Here is a 19,682-nt window from a genome sequence, read left to right as displayed (position 1 = left end):
AATATCAAAGTCTATCCAATCAGTCTAATGAAGGTACCAACAGCACACACCTTCCCACCGTTCACACTGCCAGTACATTTGTCCTTATTTCTCGTTCTCCTCACGTCCCCCTCCCCCTCAACCCAAAATCCACTTTAATCTACGTGAATAATGAGGAAATATTTATTAATTCTTTGTGCTTGGCTCCAGATTTGAACAAGGTTGCATAATTATCTTATGGTGAAAAAAAGGGCAGCATTGGTGAGGAACAGGTATGTGTTTGAGTTGAGCTGAGGAGCTTCCATGTCCATGTTTCTCTATCATGAGGATGCCGTTTTTGTGAACAAGAGCTCTGAGTGTTTTCTAGCCAAGCTAAAAATCAGAATTATGATGAGGTCATGCTGGTTTACTGTTCTGTCTCAACTTCTACATCAAACGATTTACACCTAGACCTGCAGTAAATCAAATATTTGCTATTGTCTGCTCTATTAATCTGTAACACATCATACAATGCACAATATTAATCTGAATCATGCTCATAGTATAATCCGTTAAAATGCTTTGTGTAAAGGGTTTTTTTTGCTTTGTATGAATTTGCTTTGTATGAATTACACAGAATTATTCTCCCATTTAAATAATATTAAATTCCCTGTCATATTTTTTCTCTTGACCCATACTAGCACTTGTGCAGCTGTTAGATGCAGGAGTAGTTTGTGATGGTAGTGTATTTTGACTTGGTACTTTCTAATAAACTCATTAGATTATATAGCAATTATGTGAACAATGAGGCTGTAAAAACCTCTCTTGACCAGATTGTTCTAGATCAACCTCATGAACTTGTGCTGCTTTCTTTGTTATCATGTGGTTTCCACACACACACACACACACACACACACATACATACACCCTGCATTACACAACTGTATGGTCACAAATTCATTCACATCCTCTCTGTCTCTCCCTCTCCCTCTCCTTTGCTCACACAAGCAACTCACAAACAAGAACACATATAATTTCTAGTCACGCTAAGTCTAGTTTATAACCCTCAGAGGTTGCCCAGCTAGGCACCATAACTACACCCACCTTCCTGACAGACAGGAGAGAGACAGTGGCTGATGCCCAGGGCTGGGGCGTTTGATGATAAGGTGTGAAAAGCCAGTGGACAGAGGATTAGAGAGCAAACAGCGCACTTTCCCTGTCTGTAATAATGACAAGGCCATCCGCCACAAGACACAGAGAGAAAGGGTTTGAGCAAACACAGGCATGAAAGCATCAGAGCAAGTGTAAACAGCTGTGGTCAATAATGAAACACAAATACACGTTGAAAGATGAGGAGGTAAGCAAGAATAGCTTTGCTTTTCACATGATTGCATGATTGCTTTTTTATTAGCTGTTGCATCACATAAGTAACCTCAGTTCACTTCTTTCTAAAATGATGTTGCTTTATTGGAGAATCATACAACACTTTCCATGCAATGGCAGCTTGTTCAGTACTATTTTTTTTACTTTAGAAAGGATAAATTTCTATTTCTTTAGAAAGGCCTCCATTTCTGCAGGGGGGAAAAAGTTATCATTATAATTTGGTCATATGTGCTTCTACTAAAACACATTTATGGTTCTAATATGAGCACATTACACTAGATTAGCCCATCACTACAACACAGCAAGAACCTTAAAATATTTTATTTCTATGAAGCAAGTGATTGGCATAATCAAAGAATTCTGTCTCCATTTGTTTGTTTTTAAGGGTCAGTTTATTCAAGGGGAGTAATTAATCTGCCCTGAGTATTCCTGGATGATTAAGATATGGAGGCAGATTCATTTGCATGAACACAAGACAACTCCAGAGTTGAATGAAATGGTGAGAACCTGCCTCTCTATGTCGAATAATCAAACAAGTGCAAGATTTTCCTATCAGTCGGTCTCTGCATAATAACGAATATAAAAAGTTAAGTTTAGTTTACAGCTGTCTCAGCTCAGACAACTTTATTGAGGCGGAGCTGTCCTTGAGCAGGAGCTAGGCCATGTTTCAGATAAACGACTTGTAAAGGTAAAGTGTTGACTAATTTCACTGAAACCTGCTGCACAGAAGATGCCCACATTCCTTTTCTATTACAAGACAGAGAAGAAAAAAGAAAATGTTTTAAAAACAGAGATAAGGATTCTGAGCGGTTGCTTGACAAGGCAGCATAAAAACATCAGCATTTACGGAGCTGAGAAACATTATGTTAGAGTGCTCGCTACCCCAGTAGTAAGCAGTAGAATGGTGATGAAGACTGCGCAGCAAAATTACATGTCAGGTTGGACCAACTCACTCTCCCAGTATGACTGCTTAATAGGGTGAAAATGAAGTGCCTGGATCAGAAACAGATCCTGTATTTGGGCAAACATATCAAGTGATGCAATCCAACATGGGTAAAACATTACTAACTCAATAAGGAATTCTCATGACACACCCTGCATGCAATGTCTCCTTTTCTTTCTCTTTTCAAACATTGCGCCAGTGCCCAACAGTAACTTATTTGACACATGCAGTTGCTCCACAGTGGGAAACGCTCTCTAAGGGCCCTCTGTCTCCCCTGGTTGGAGAAGAATGAGGAGCACAAGTTTATGACCTGGCCTAAGATTAGTTAGGTCAGCAAAACCCCCAACATTTTACAAATACTAATGTGTAAATCTGGTATTGACAAACTTTCGTGTTTATTTTTGTTGTTTGTCTTTTGTAACTCAAGTATCTGATACCGTTAAACAGTGTAACTCTGCTATAATGTAAATATATTACCAAATGATACACCATACATTTAATCAACTATGGTCCAACGAGGACACCTAAATTTGCAGTAACTACATTACACCACTAGGGGTCTTTATTCAGCTCAGCACATTCCAGATCAGTGGGAAGCACTGCAATGACCTCGAAAGATCATCTCCCCCCAAATTATGTTGACTCATGCAATACATCAAATGCAATATTTTACACCAGATATAAAACAAAAGCTATCATGTAACTTGATGTAAACCTTGTACCATGCTCTAAAATGGTGCGATATAGAAACAAAGATATTATTGCAGAGAAATGTTTCTATATGCCAGGTTTTCTTATTGTATTTGAGGCCTACACAGTGGAGGGAATATGGCATAGGGTGTCCTCAAGGGTTTCCTTTAAAATGTTTGTACACTCTCAGCAAAGGTGTGTCTGTCAGCCTTTGTCACACTCACAGGGTGGTTTTACAGCTGGGGCGTAGGACTTCTGCAGCTAGGATTCACTGTCACACTCACACCCCACCTCAACGTGGAGACAAACTGACCTTTGTCAGATAGAACATATTGTTATGTAATTTCCTGGCAGAGACACAAAGTGAAAAGAAAAGCCGGGATTCCAATGTGTGACGCGGCTCTGAGTGCAGGGTTAATCAGAGTGATCTAAAGGCTGTACAATAGCAGTGGATTACCACTGAGTAAACTAGGTGTGGTGAAGGCAATGACAGCGCCCAGTGAGTAGGCTCAGGTAATTTGTCTACTGTCAAGGCTAGCCTCAAATCAAGCCTTGGGCCAATCTCTCTCTCTCTCTGTCTCTGTCTCTCTCCCCCTCTCTCTCCTTTTTGTATTAAGGAGAGGGAGGGAGAAGGAGAAGATAAAGTCAGAGAAAGGTATTAGGGCAGACATGTAAAGCAGAACGGTTGGGGAATTTCAGCACTGTCAAAGGATGTGTTTCAGATGTTTTGGGACAGCACAGGAAGCCGGCCTTGTCGCCTATCAGAGAGTGAAAAGGAAGTACTTAGATTTGGATGTCTGGACTTGCTTTTGACATCTCCGCTTTGAATCTTAGTTCATCCTGTGCAAGTCTAGACACATCTCTAATGATAAAACAAAAAGAAACATTGCTGCCGGAGAATGGCAAATACTTGTTTGTTACACATGGGTAAGAAAATACAAACATAGCTTTAAGGAAATGCATGAAACATAAGGACATATTTTAAGTGCACATTTTGTTTGTAGTACAGTGTGGGTTGAGTGTAAGCCTGTGCAGTTATGGGCATTAAAATTTGGCTTCTACTCTGTCGATACATTTAGAGTGATCAGTTATTCAGTTGTGAAATAGGGATGTTTTTCACTGCTGCCGTTTTTTACATCATTGCTGTTGTTTTTGCCCGTTCCACTGATGACTAACTGAGAACATGAACTACTTGTGTGGGAATGCCCTGAAGCATCCCCTGAAGAGTGACTCCAAGCGCACAATACATGTAGATACTTGTTTAAAGAGGAGGCCTTGAGCTTTGGAGCAGAAGTTATGCCAGTCAACAAGATAAGTGACTTAGCAGATGCAGTTGAAACATGCCCTTTGGGTCAAGAGCAGTACCCTCCTCTCTTAATTATGATACAGTTAAATATAAAATAGTAACTGTACTTAACTCCTCAATGCTATGCTAATTCATTCCAGCACACCTGATTAGTAATGGTTTAGTAAGTGGGACGCTGGCGGCTTTGTGGCGATGCCCTTGTTGGAGATGATGGAGAGGAGCCCGACACAGGGGAACTCCCAGATCACAGCCCATGAGATCACAAGCTCCTTAGAGTGACCATGAACTACTCTCGCCTGGGTCAGGAGATAATCCACTTAATCTTAAACACAACACACACAAACACAGACACAGACACACGCGCGCACACACACACACACACACACACACACAAACAGAGCAAAGCTTAGAACACATTCAAATTTTCATTGAGAAATAGAGGCTTTAACAGTGGTACACTTAATGAAAAGATGACAACAGCCAAATATCCTTCTCTTTGATTCCTCTAGACCTAAACCTATTCCAAATGCCTCCTCTGTTCACTTATCATTTTTGTTAATGTGTGAGCTTATAGTTGACTTAAAGAAATATGGGATACAAGTTAAAAGTACACTGGATATTCAGTTTGCAGATAGGCTGAGGACACCTATGCAAACAAGGCCATCCCGAACCTTATCAAAAGGGCCAAATTCACATATGACTATTTCTATTGGGACATATTCAGCATTAGGAAGCCGCTGGCCGCGTTCTCTTTAATAAAAGTGAATCGTGGTTATTGGTCTGAAAAACAAAACTATGAGATGTAAAATAAATTGGGATACTTTTTCATATATGTCTGGCTTGTCAACCGTTCTCTTTTTCCAGTCATTGCGCTGGGGGAACTCCTATCCTTCAGAAAACTCTGGAGATGACCAGGAACAAGCTTTCCTCCCTTGCTCTCCCCCTCTCGCTGCTTTACTCCGCGGGTTCAGCCTCTCTCTGGGACGCGCTGGGGGATCCGATGACGTCACGGGCCAAACACACACACACACACACTCACTCACTCACCCTCTCTCTCTCTCTTACCGCTGTTCTATTCTGGGAAGCACTGCTAGGAATAACCCCGACTGTCCCCTGATCGCGAGCAGCTTCGATTGCCTCTGCGTCCTCAAACATTAAAAAGTCGCAATGAAGTAAAAATTTTTCATTGACAACATTTCCTCCCTCAAGTGACTCAAGAACAAGACACGCCAAGAGAGAGCTTTTCCTTGTCATTACAGAATTCGCCTCTTTCTTCAGCATAAGCAAGGTAGTACGTGTTGTGTTCAGATTTTCATTATTTACTAGGCTGCAGTACTGAACGAGACATAGAATGCTTGAAATGCTAATTTATGTTGCTGACATTTCTGTGAGGTGTTCCAAACGCTGTTGGTAAGACATCTGCCTCTGGATGATTTGCGTGACTGCAGACAACATTCTATCATCAGATTATTTAAGAATGTAAATATATTTGTCTGCCTTACTGATCTGCTTATTGGGATATGTGGGGAATACCCAGTTGCCTCCATGCAGATTAGGAATGTTGCGTAATATCCAGAGGAATTTGCACGGCCGATGCACCAGTCGAAAGGCTTGCGAACCTATTCTAAAAGGCTACAGGAGTGAAACAATCTTGCCATTAACAATAGTGTTGTGATCGGCATGTGTTGTTTATGCTGACAAATGTACTGATAAAATGTAAAATGGTGCAACCTGTCTGTATACATCGTGTATTTCTGTGCATGTGTGTTGCCTGTGTGTATGGAGCGAAGACGAGGTGGGTGGGACGTTGGCTCGTTCCGGGAATGTTCCATGACGCGCTCGCCGTTAGGAAGGGAGCCTTAGGGGGGCTCTCGGTGTGCGGACGTCGTTGATACCTTCTCTCATACAGATCAGAACAGTGAAACAAAACATATGGTTTATGACTGTATATGTAATATAGGCACATTTGAGTCATTTTCTATGTTTCCGAAAGTGTGCTTTCGGCTCTCGCTCATTCACCAATCTGCTCGAAAACATCTGACACGTTTTTGTTCGAAATTTACGTGTCTCGCTCTGGAGACAGAAATCGTAGCCTTCAGTGCGTTTACATTGGAATGCATTGCTTCTCACCTTTCATGTTTCTCATAGTACGGATGAATTTAGAAAGGTGTAAGAGTTTAATCCAGCGCACAGGTTAACCAAAAAGCTTCAAGTCAGCTAATAAAGGTTGCCTTTTTGGTTGTTGAAAGAGTTATGCTCACGTTTTTATTATAAAGTAATTATCAGTGAAAACAGTACCAAAACAAGTCTGCTTATACTGGTGTCAGGCCATGGATTCTTCCTCGAATTCGACTGGAATCCATTAAGCAAATCAACTCATTTGACTATTCCCAATGGATGTTGACAACGATGGCATTTGTGTTTGGTTTTTGGTTGTAACATGTGCATATTAACTCCCATATTTCATTCTTACATTGATACATGAGCTCCGTTTGTTTTTCATCAATGTGACTCCATCCATCAAAAAGCCGCAGGCAGCCTTTGGAGGGAGCACCGGTTGACTGTTAGGAGTCTCTCTCCCAGACCACTGATCCAATTTGTTCTTGTTCCAGTGAATAAAATGGATGTGTACTTCTGCCTTTATATTTTTACTTGTGTAGTAATTGAAATGAATGAGCTGTTATACCTGGTTCATAAAAATTAATGATCTTAAATGAATATGAATTTAATTGGAAAATATTGGGAATAGCCAAATATTCCACCTGAGGTGAGAATACAGACAAATATTCAGTGAAGTTCTTTCTGGAAACCTTTTGAGATTTCTGCGAGAGGAAAACGCATGCACTGGTTGACATTGGTTGACATTTTCAGTAGAAACACTTTAGTTATCTGCTTCTTGCCAGCTGAGAAGTCATACATCTGTGTGGCGTCTCTGGTGCTGCCGTGGTGCTGTCCTCTCTCTGTAATCTATCAGAAGGAAATGGAGCTGGAGAGCACAGGAGCTGCACACACAGATGGTACTTTTTGACAAGAAGCTAAGGTTCAGAATGTGTGAGAGTTCTGTGGAACATTTCTGAGAAAAATATGCTAATTGTTTCTTGTTGTAATTACCAGTTCTGCCAAGTGAAACAGGTTTGTTAAAATTGGAGAACATACTCCCCCTAAGTTAAGGTCAGAGAAATGACTACTGCTCACCTGTGCCTACTGGATTACAGTACTGACACTGGGCACTAAGCAAGGTGCTATACTCCAAGTGGCTGCAGAATATAACATTTTAATCAGATAGAGGGGCTGAGCTCTTAACCTGCTCTCTGAGAAGTGTTTGGTGCAGACGAGAGGGGTCTCTCATGGCTCTCTGTGAATGGAAAAGCGATAGGGGATTTGTGTCCGGGGCCTTGAGAGACCTACTGAATTATTCAACCTGAACTAGGCCTGTGCCAAGCCCTGCATACAGAGTCTATCAAACTCAGATAAACAAGGCTACCTCCGCTAAAGGGTGCACCATGCCTACTACCTCTGCTAAGTAGTGCATATTGTGTTTTTCCCCCAAATACCTCTGCTAAGTGATGCATCTTTGCTCAGTGTGCTCTCTGTGGCTTACTAGTGTACAATGTGCACTGTGGTGCCTCCAGGAGGGGGTTGGGGGGGGGGGGTAGTTTTTTTGGGGGGGGGGGGGTAGTTTGTAGTTGCAGATAATGCTGCTAAATAGTGCAGTGTGGTTTTCTTGCAGAGAGCAATGGGACAGGATTTTGGTGTTAAAAGGGTTTGTCAGAGAAGAACTCTTTTTGCTCTATCAGCTCATCATTGAGACACGGAAAAGTGCCTTGAGTTTGTGTTAAGTTGACACCAAGGTCAACACAATACACTAATCTACCCACAAACTCTCGAAGAAAGCCCCTTTCTTATGTTAGTATTTTGGCATGTGTTGACTGTCCCTCTGAATAAGACAATGGAAGTTGTCAGGTCTGGAGTGATTTACAACAGTGAAAACTTCAGATTTGTTCGAGACCTTGAATGGACTAAAATCTTATAAAGTAAAAAAGCAGTCATGGTAGACTGGAAGAGGGACAGGGTGAATTAGGGTATGGTCAGAACAGACAGGGTAGACTGGAAGAGGGACAGGGTGAATTAGGGTATGGTCAGAACAGACAGGGTAGACTGGAAGAGGGACAGGGTGAATTAGGGTATGGTCAGAACAGACAGTGTAGACTGGAAGAGGGACAGGGTGAATTAGGGTATGGTCAGAACAGACAGTGAAGACTGGAAGAGGGACAGGGTGAATTAGGGTATGGTCAGAACAGACAGTGTAGACTGGAAGAGGGACAGGGTGAATTAGGGTATGGTCAGAACAGACAGTGTAGACTGGAAGAGGGACAGGGTGAATTAGGGTATGGTCAGAACAGACAGTGTAGACTGGAAGAGGGACAGGGTGAATTAGGGTATGGTCAGAACAGACAGGGTAGACTAGAGGAGGGACAGGGTGAATTAGGGGATGGTCAGAACAGACAGGGTAGACTAGAGGAGGGATGAGTGAAATAGGGTATGCGAGAGTGCTGTGGTCCTAAGACTGTCTGAGGCTTGTGAGACTGAGCCGGCGTCAGTGCTGACAAGTTGCCAGGGACAGACGATGCTCTGTGACGTCCCCGCTCTCTCAGCTGCACAACAGGAAACACTCGTGGCCTCCCTTTCTTCCTGCTTTAAAAAAAAGAGAAAAGAAAAAAAAGGTAGTGTCTCACTCAGAGAACTCACACTCCCCCTCTTTCTGTCTCTCTTTCGCTTTCTGCTGCACAGCCAGCTGAGACCTAGTTCTTTTTTTTTTTTTTTTTTTATATGTCTGCAATGTGCCGGCAGCCATTGCCTGACTGCCCTCAGTGTGACTGGTTCCGCCTCCTAACTCCACCAGCCAATCAGGATGCAGCTGCGTATGCTGAAGAAATATGATCTTTTTTTTATACCCCTTTCTCTCTGTGTCTCTCTCTCTCTCTCTCTCTCTCTCGCTCTCTCTCTCGGTTCCTTCCTATCGGTGTAAGCGAGGTTAGTGGTAGCAAGAGCAAGCGAGAGCAAGTGAGAGAGAGAAAGAGAGAGAAAGGAGGAAGGGTTGCAGACAGTTAATCAGAAATTGCTCCCTGCGCAGAGTGTGAGTGTGAATGCTGCTTGCCTGACTCTCACCCTCCGGAGCGCAGATTCGGACCCTAGGGGACCCCCCAAGCCCCCTACTCCATGCTCCCTCCAGCTGGTGGAATGAGGACCATACAGTGTCAGGTGGGAAACTGGCCCGGGGAGGGAACGAGATGGACTAAGAAATAGCTCTGATGGAGATAAAGCATGATGGAGAGAGATAGAGAAAGAGGGAGAGAGAGAGAGAGAGAGAAAGAGGGAGAGATGAGAAGCTGAACAATGCTGGACATCTTGTCTTTCTTAGGAGAGCAGTTGCTTTGGTGTGGACAGATGACAGAGTCATGAGTGGATGTGGGTAAAGTGGACAGTGGACAGGGGTAGAGGGGTTTTAGAGAGGTTGAACATGCTCGGCAGCGCCACCTGTAGGAAGCTTAATGCACTAGCATTCTTTAGGTGTTGATCTGGAGTGTTGTGCATTTGACCATGCTAGCTTTGTGATCTCCTCTCCAGGAACATGTGGAGTGTCAATGATGCTTCCCTGCCTTCAGTGTAGCTGGGCACAGAGGAGGGCAGAAATGCAGAACCTTAGTGCAACATACACTGGGCTTATTGTTGTTGTGACAATGAAGTAGCACATGTTTGTATTTGTGTGTGTCTGTGTGTGTGTTCGTGTGTGTGAGTTTGTGTGTGGAGACATTCCCTCTTGTGGTTGCATACATGTAACCTTTTCTTTTCACTCTTTTTTTGAAAAACAGGGTGTGTTTGTGGGTGTATACCCGGATTAGATTGTCAAAATAACCAGGAGAAGAAACCAGTCCAGGTATGTTCTCTAAATGTTCTTTAAATACTGTGTAAATGTATCCAGGATATTGTGGTATGTTTTCTTAGCCTGCGCTCACTACATTCTGTTTGTACACTGCGTCTCTTTTTCCCTCTCATATTTGTTTTTCGAAACATCCTAAAACTCCTTACCCTCATTGGTTTGTTTGAATGTGCTGTTTTGTTCTTGACTTGAATGATTCATGAGTGCTTTCGAAGCTGGCTACTTATTGTCAGTTTTGCAATGATATTTGATGTGGAGCAACTTACCTAGAACAGGCAGTTTGGCAATATTGTTTGATGTGTGGGGCTTAACTGTGGTACAATACAAATCATTCCTTTGTGAAACCGTGGTTTCCGTTCATATATATATATATATATATATAAATATAGAAATTTATTTCTGTATATATTATTAGATTATTTATTCATTTATACATATGATTTATTATGCAATCTGTAAACACTTATTTCAAATCGAGGTGTTTAACTTTTGTCTAGATCATTCATTCTTGTTTTTTTATACTTTTGATTAAATCATTAATAATCAAAGACCAGCAATCGATTGGGGGTTATTTTAGATGTTTTGTGTACGACAGCTGAAGAGTGATATCTGAGGATATAAGGGAAGACACTGGACTGAAGGTGAATGTTGAATAGGGAATGCTTTTTTTCAGAACTGTGAAGCTAAGACAGTACGGTGTTGGCTTTTGAAGCCGGAGGGTGTATGTGTATATGTGGTGTAAATGCCACCAGAAAAAGTTCCTGTCATGACACTTTGTGGTTTCACTGAGGGGCAGCTTACAAAAGCTCTCCCATATCTCTCTCTCTCTCTCTCTCTCTCTCTCTCCCTCCCTCTCTCTTTTCCTCTGCTTTCTTTCTGTTATAGTGCTGTGTGGGAAGAGGCATTTTAGCCAAGCTAGGTTTCTTTGAATAAGGCTTGCAGTGTGTAGCTGCGTACAGAAATAGACATGTAAAACACAGATAACCATCAGGCCCTGGGCAAAGAGCACCACACACACACACACACACACACACACACACACATACACACAGACACACACACAATGTACAGCAAGTCATCACCAGTCCATACTCAGAGAGTGAGAGTAAAAGTGCTTATATGATTTTTTTTGGTTTGTTTTTTGTGTGTTTTTTTAATGTGGGAGGTGAGATGTTGGGCAGAGGAGCTTATGGCTGTCATAAGGCCAGGGCCATCTCACACAGATATCTCTGGAGGACAGTGAGGGTAAAGGTCCAAATAAATCACTGTCTTTCCATAACTGCACTGTCTGTTCTACCTCTGTGCTGGCTTTGTTTCCTCTGTAGTCAGCCCAGCAGCTCAGAGACGCAGCCTTATAGTCTGACTGAGCCAGTCAAAGATGCTTATGTAGCATGTATGTGTTTTTTCTTAGACTGAGTTCACATGTTCTGTGCTTGTCTATGCTCTGTGTCCAATTTACAGGTCAATTTAATGATGTGCACCATCCTCATGCACATGCAGAAAGTGTTTGAACCAATGTGTGGTTTGTCTTCTTGTCTCGAGCTGATTAGGCATATGTCACAATATAAATAATTGGAAGAAGATTTAAAATGATGGGGCTGGGAAGTACAGGACTGGGGAAATTCAGGCATTATTGACTGCTGATTGGTGAAACATGTTACCCAAGTGTTGTGATTGACTTTCAGACAGACAGCTAAGGCTCTGATTGGCTACCTAGTGTTGTTGTGGGCGTGGTTATGCCTTCCTCTTGCCTTCCCCCGGGAACACAGAGGTAGCTGACATGGGCAGGTCAAAGGTCGTTACACAGATTTCTGGGAGTGCAGGGGCTTTTACTTGGGTTAAGATGAAAGGGGGGCCTTTGTGGGTGTGGAGTGTTTGTCATGCATAGGCTTTCGATCATGCCAACGATGTGTTCCTGCCTATGGAAAATAGTTTCCACGGTAAGATGGCGGAGATGGATGGCTGGGAGGGAAGACCGGGACACAACACAGTGAAACAGATACTCTTTGCAAGCCAAAATGAACTGTGTGACAGTTATGAAATAAAGTTATGGGTCCCCTGTACTCTGCTCTGTGTGTGTGTGTGTGTGTGTGTGTCTGTGCGCGCGCACGTGTGTGTGTTCAGATATTGTTTGTAGATGTTTCTGTTGTTGCTGTTGTTGTTCAAAGTACTTCGTTGCTGATACAGTTTTTCTGATTAAAACATACTATGGATCTCTGAGAAACATAGATTCTTCCATGTGAATTGGTTCCGGTCCTACATTGTTCTCTATGTGTGTGTCTGTGAAACTGGGCTTTCAGCGTAAATGCTTTTCAATGAATCGGCATTGTGACAATGACCCTTGTGTGTGGGGTGGTGAAACACTGCTTTGCTGGCGTACAGCTGCTCCTGTTAACCCACAGGGCAGGGCAGGACTACAGGGATAAGCCTGTGAATTCACTGCTCTCCTTGCCTTCACCAGAACCACATTCAGCTAGGAAAATTATGCCTAACTTTGCTAGCATTCTCCTGTCGTCTTGTGTTTACCACGCTGTGCCATGCTAACGGTACTGGAATGAGGCTTAGTAAGTGTGTGGGAGGTAGTTTTGCCTTTTTTTTCCCTTGGATGAGGTACCAGGGTCAGCCTCAGGTCTGGTTCTTGAAGAACCTTCATGAGGGAACTGTGATCCAGAGTTCAGCTGCTGATGCCCATTAGTCTGAAGAGTTTTTGCAGACAGTGAGAAGGACATTAAAGAGAGGTAGATATAGATCAGTTTGGTTCTCATCCTATAGACTTACGGTATGGTTACGACTGTAGCTGATGAAGCATCCCTTTCCCTATCATCTGAAAAACACTGTTAGTCAAGAGGGTTTAATGACAGTTAATAGGCACAGGTACCTGCATGTGCTGCTTTAGCAACAGTTAAAGGTCTCTGTTACATTAGCCAACACTGGCAGTGACGGTGGACGCGTTTTCATCGGCATATAGCATGAAACTAAGCTTCTCTTAAGTTTTGCATTATCTTGTCTGCTGTTTAAAAAAATATAAAATTAGCATAGTAACCTGGTAACAGCTAGGCAACACAAAAAAGCAGACACACACACACGCACACACACACACTCTCACACACACACACACACATATATATATTTATAACCTAGACTACTTTAGCATTTCGTCATAATTTTATATAAGCAGAATGAAGATGGCTCTGATAGGAGGTGTATTTAGCAGTCAGTCTGTAGCAGTTAAGCAGTCAGTAAGCTTGGCGTTGGTTTCTGAGGTGAACCCAGGTGATGTGGAGCCTCTCTGGATGGTCATGGCCACAGGTTTGCCCTTGACCTCAACGTGAGCCTCCCGCTGCTCTCTGCCTGTCAGTTCTGGCATCTTCCGCCTGCGGCTGCAAAAGGTCAGAGCTGCCAAGCCAGCGGTCAGATCTCTCCTGGGACCAGTGTCTGCCCCTGTAATAACTGCTCCTGGAATGCCTTAGTACTCTGCTCTGTGTGTGTGTGTGTTTGTCTGTCTGTATGCGGGTGCGTTAGGAGTGGTGAGGATGTTTTCTTGTGCAGAGAAAATAAAACGAAAGATTTTTCAGACACTATTTTGGGTATTGTGTGGAACACAGTGAAAAGTACATAGTGTCAGGTTGTGTAAGAATGGCTCTCTGAGGCACAGTCGTTGCTTGGACACACGCTTAGGCAAATTCAAGTCACGTGACTCTATGTAAGCAGGAAGTTCTGATTTCCATGATCTCCACATGGGAAGGCAAATGACAGCAAGCAGCCGGTGGTGGACCTGCCTGAGGAGTACAGGAGTGCCCTCTCCATCTCAGTCTGTCTCTCTTTCTCCATCTCTTATTCTCTCTCTTTCTCTCTCTGTCTGTCTCTCTCTGCCTATCACTTTGTGTCTCTAATGTGCTTTGAGCAGGCAGGATGCCAATTTCATATAGGATGGCCACCATCTGAACCACAGCAGGGATTCCAAACCTTGTCATTGGCTGGAGGGCGAGGGGGATGTATGCTATTGGTCAGTGGTCTGCTTTTGTACAAGCCCTCAGTGTAGACAATGCACTAAACCCCCTAAAGTAGCAACACATATTCTGTTTCTATGGGAACCCCTCAGATTTGTGCTTTGTCCTTGACGGAATCAGATCGAGAGACTAGCCGTATTCATGTTGAGAGAGAGCGAGAGAGAGACAGTGAGATAGACAGAGAAAGCAAGAGAGCAGGAGAGAGAGAAAGGGAGAGAGAAAGGAAGAGAAAGAATGTCATTGGAAATAGCTGTAGTTGTTGTGGTCAGGCAGAGAAGAATGAGAGAACTGTACTGAAAATGGATGACAAATTGAGTCATGTGACTCTTTTGCTCTTTACACATACTATAGTATTAACAATAGTAACAGATACGTTGGTGAACTAGACTGGTAATACCTGCGTTCTCTTCTTGCCCTCTCTTGGCTTGATCTCTTTAGATTCAGTGCATTAAAGATGTATACAGCTGCAGGTCTGAGAGCTTTATATGCCCTGGTAGATATCCTCTGCATTTCGCTGGCTTACTCTTTACCATCAACAGTAAGTCTATCAGTAAAAAATCATTGTGAGTAAAGTGTGGGTAAGAATCATTGCTCTCTCTCACAAACACTCTCACTCTCTCTCTCTCTCTCTCTCTCTCTCTCTTTCTCTCTCTCTCTCTCTCTCTCTCTTTCTCTCTCACACACACACACAGAGACGGCACCATGAGTGCTGAGTATTTGCAGGTGTCTCATTTGATAGAGAGCAAAGTATACATCCACCCACCCACATACACACACACTCACACACACACACACACACGCACACTCACACGCATATGCACAAATGAACAGTTTCATTCACTCGTGTGTAACCATGTGCATAGAGTAGGTGTGAGGTGAGACTCTAATGCATGAGGCAGGATATAGATACCCACTCGCACACATACACACATGTACACACACACACACACACACACACACACACACACACACACACACACACACCTACTGGTCCTCCTACACTGTCCAAGGAGTGTCTGATGATATTTCTGGAGCACAGTATCCTGCTGAATACAACCAAAGAGAAATAGAGAGAGCACTTGTGTGAGTGTGTGTGTGAATTACCAATCTAATGTGCAACCATTATGGCTGATCCACCCCGTGCTGTTTCCAGATAACAGAACATTACAATTTGAATAGGCAGGATTGTGAAGCGGGTTTGTTTGCCCCTGTTTCCTGTAGGTACCCAGAGCCCCTGCTGTATGTGATGTGTGTCCGTAGTCAAAACACATGGAAAGCAGTGTGTGGAAGCAGGAAGTGGCTCTCTGAGCCCCAGAATGAAATAGAAGCTTTGCTTTCACTTCCTCCTCAATGCTGATGCAAATGATGCGCCACTAAGACCTAGTGCTTCTGCTGCTGCAGCACAAAGCTGCACGGCCGCACACTTCCTGTTTATGGATGTTTGAGTGTGTGTGAGTGTGTGTGCGTGTGTGTGTGTGTTTGTTTGTGTACTGATGATAACGGTGAACAAGGTGAAGTAGGTTTTGGAGTAATTAGACCACCCTAGTAACCTGCTCTCCAACAGACATACACAGATGTGTATTCACACACACACACACACACACACGCACTCTGGAGGTGGCTTCCAAATGATGTGACCTAGAAACAGCTTCATTGCGTACCTCAGTGTAGGGGTGAGAGGGCGAATGCTTACTGATGTTACATAATGTGGACAGGGTAAGAGTAGCTGGCACTATGTACGTGAAAGAGCACCATCTTCGTTTCATTTCAACCCTTTTATGCCAGCATCAGTCCACGGGTTTGCTGACCAGTTTTGGTGACTATTAGCCCTGAACTCATAGAAAGTGGGAAAAGGCGCTGTTCTTTGGATCTGATACCTCTTTAATTGTTTGAAGCTTTGAGTCTGATGGTGTGTCTTCATTGTTTTTTCCACAAGTTATTAATGATATCATTTTGTATTTTTATATAGCAGGCATTGACATGACTGCAATTCTTTCATCAATCATTAGACTGTGACAGACAATTTCTTTACAAGTACAGTCCCTCAAAGCAAACAGATTCTGATGCATGTTCTGATTAAAATTTGACGAAATTAGTCTAAAAAAACCCCTGACTAAACAGGAGATAACTCTGTGTCGAGATACTGATGAGGAGAGAGAGGAAAAAGAGGAAAAAGGGGAAGAGTCTCTTTTTCTCTTTCTCTGCCCCTGTGGTGATGGCTGAACAGGTGGTGAGCTGACGGAGGCACCAGTTGGTTGCCGTGGCGCCCGCAGCTGCGGAAAGCTCTGACTGAAGTGCTGCTCCTTGAACACGCCCACACACTCCAAAGAGCGCGCGGCAGGAGCAATGCTCAACACACACACACACACACACACACACACACACACACACAAACACAAACACAAACACACTACATGAACTCACACATTCACAACGGAAGTCTGAGGAAAGAGCGTGGGTGCACGCGAGGAAGAGGGGGACAAGAGGAGGATGAAGATCTGTGATTAGTAAAGAGGAGGAAGGGGGTGGGTGGAAAGAGAAGTAGGTAATTACTCCTCGGATGCAGACAGTTACTCCACAGAAAGGAGCGGGGGGAAAAAAAGAACACCAAACAGAGAATCCTTATCTGATTGGACGAGAGGATAGTACAAGAGGAAAATGATTGGGCATTCTGCCAAAGATTAAGATCAAATGAAAAGATGCTTACTGAGTAAAAGGAGCTTGTCAGTTTGGCAAATACTACCTCAGACTATGATAGCTTTAACATTGAGACTGATGGATATGGAACATACCATTGTTTTCATTTCTCTCATCCCTGGCAATTGTCGTGGTGTCACAGCTGTCATTGATTTTCCCTTGGTGAAATCAAATAGGTATTTCACCTCTCTCACTCTTTCATGGTTTCTCTGCTCTCTACTGATGCTGCTCTTAGAGGAGGTCACCACAGTGTCTGTAAGAGAAGGTGTCTTTCCTTTTCCTCCTGCATGCATTCTGGTACAGGCCACTTCTCCAATGTGCCAGCACTCTCCTCCCTTCCTTCTCCTCTAATAAAGACCATTGTCTTGTCATGCCACTGGAGAGGAAGCGTTTTTTTTCCCCCTACCCCATGTGTGGTATGTGGCACGCGACCACCCTAGGTGCTAGCCTGTTGACTGGCCTGCAGTGACGGGAGCTCATCTGACAGCGGGTTACTGGCTCTCCCTCCCAAACTATTAATCTGGCCACTCATCTGTCATTAGCAGCCCCCAGCAGCTGTCCTTCAGCTTGGATGGCAGCACATTAGACAGAGTGTCCCGCAAATGATACTCACACTCCTGCCACAAGCACGAGCCAGGCAGACACTTTTGGTTAATTAGTGTCCGCAAGATGTTTGTCCTTATTAGGGTTAATGGGTAAACAAAATCAAGACAGATCAGAAACATTTGGCCCAGTTAATGTTCTTCATAACTATACTTTGTGGAAAGGCAAAATGAAAACAATGTTTTTTTAGGCTTGATGTATTATAGTGTGAAGAGTGTGGCATGTTGGCTCATACAGAACTGTGATAGACTGGATCGCAACCACTTGACACAGCGGAATCAGAATGAAATTCTTCACTTCTTTGTTGGCCTTTGAATTACTAGTGACCACTGATATAATATGAATTCAGCAATGATTGTAATGATAACCTACTCAAATTTTTGGTTAAAATATGGTCTTCTATTGCTTTGACTAATTTAGTTGTTTTCAATGGACATTTATAAGAATAGACTTTACCAGAGACAAAAAAGAACTTAATGAAGGTGGGAATAAGGATTTGGTTTGGCTTACTCAATAGAATGTTTAGTATGTTATCTCTTCTTTTTGAAGTGCCATCCTTGTACAGAGTGAGGAGAAAAAATGACCCACTAAACTTTTGGTCTGCTTTAATTTACCAGCTGGATTAATAGTGGGCCAGATTTAATTATGACTCACAGGTACAGCAATGAATAATCTCAATACGATAATTTACTTTGAATCTTAATTTATAAATATATTAAAACCAAACCAGACTTGTTTGACCAGGTAAGTACACATCTAATAAGGAAACAGAAGCAGGTTATAGGTGTTAGTAGAACTTTCTGGAGTGTGGCTTAAAGAACACTTTCCCTGCTTATCTCACACAAGTAAAGAGGATTCTGCTAGGGAATACCTTCTGTTCACAGATCCATATTTAGGGGTAACTCTGCCCCCAGGGTGTTCTTCTGATGACTCTGAGTCAAAAAGCTCACAAACTGCTGACATGCCCTTCTGAGCATTACTGACTCACTCACTGGGACAGGCAGCCATCCTCCTATGGGTCTAATACATCCTCCAGGCAAGAACAACTCGTCAGATCCTGTGTTGTTTGGGATAAGAGTGGCAGGGGATTGGCTTGCTCTAATACGTGTCAAGGATTAGCCTATGATTTTTCCCAAAGGAAAACACACACACACACACACACACACACACATCATTGCATTACCAGACAGTTTATTTCAGTTAAATGGACGTTAAGCACTCTTTTCCACCCATCAAACTCCCAAGATCTGCGATGATACAGATACCCTTTACTGTTTTTTTTTTTTGTTTTTGTTTTTGTTTTTTTTTGTTTTTGTTTTTTTTTTTGTTCTTGTTTTTTTGGAGGGGAAAATGTGAGTAGGCTATAACGCTAATGTATGCGCCTGTACGCCTTTGCATCTGATTTGCGTTGAGCACTTGTTCTATCACAAGAAAAAGGAGAGGCTGCTGCTTCTTCATCGACTTTGAGGAAGGTCTCCCTTGATCAGTGTACACGTTCTGTTGACTACACCACTAAACTCGGTGTCAGAGGTACCGACGAGTTTAAGTGTTCAATCCATCTGAGCTCGATCAGCTTCAAAGCCTGCCTCTGTCTGCTGCGGAATACTTTCCCCTCCTGTAATCTCCCTATCGGCCAAAAGAAAGAGATAATATTAGCAATTGAGACGAGTCGTCGTCTTGACGCCCTGTCAAAATACACCCAGCTCCGAGAAACCCGGTAGAACAAGAAGAGTTGCTTTTGACCGTAAGAAAATTATAGAGAAAACAACAAGAACAAATACAACGATACATCATGCAATACTTGTTTTGAGCAGACTCTGCTATGATGGATTTTTTTTTTTTGTCATATCGTGCTTCAGAACATAGACTTTTTGTTTTCATACGCGGCGTAATCAAGCAGGTCTTTCAGGCTACTGTTTGACAGTGAGCTTTACAAACAAAGATGTTCCTTCACTGACAGCAAACTGCAAATACTAGCACAGTAGCACTATCAGACGCAGTAGCTACGAAGAAAGCGCTATGTAAATACATCAAATACGCGTGGTAGGCCAGCACTGTGTCTGGCACTTTTTATATGTAGCATGTGTTTTTTAGAGCAGTATTGACGGCGAACTGTGTGACTGCTTATCTCCTTGTGTATTCAGTCCTTTA

Source organism: Chanos chanos, chromosome 4 (assembly GCF_902362185.1).
Source record: "Chanos chanos chromosome 4, fChaCha1.1, whole genome shotgun sequence".
Classification (NCBI taxonomy): domain Eukaryota; kingdom Metazoa; phylum Chordata; class Actinopteri; order Gonorynchiformes; family Chanidae; genus Chanos; species Chanos chanos.
The sequence above is the reverse complement of the archived record's forward strand: the minus strand, read 5'-3'. Positions refer to the sequence as shown.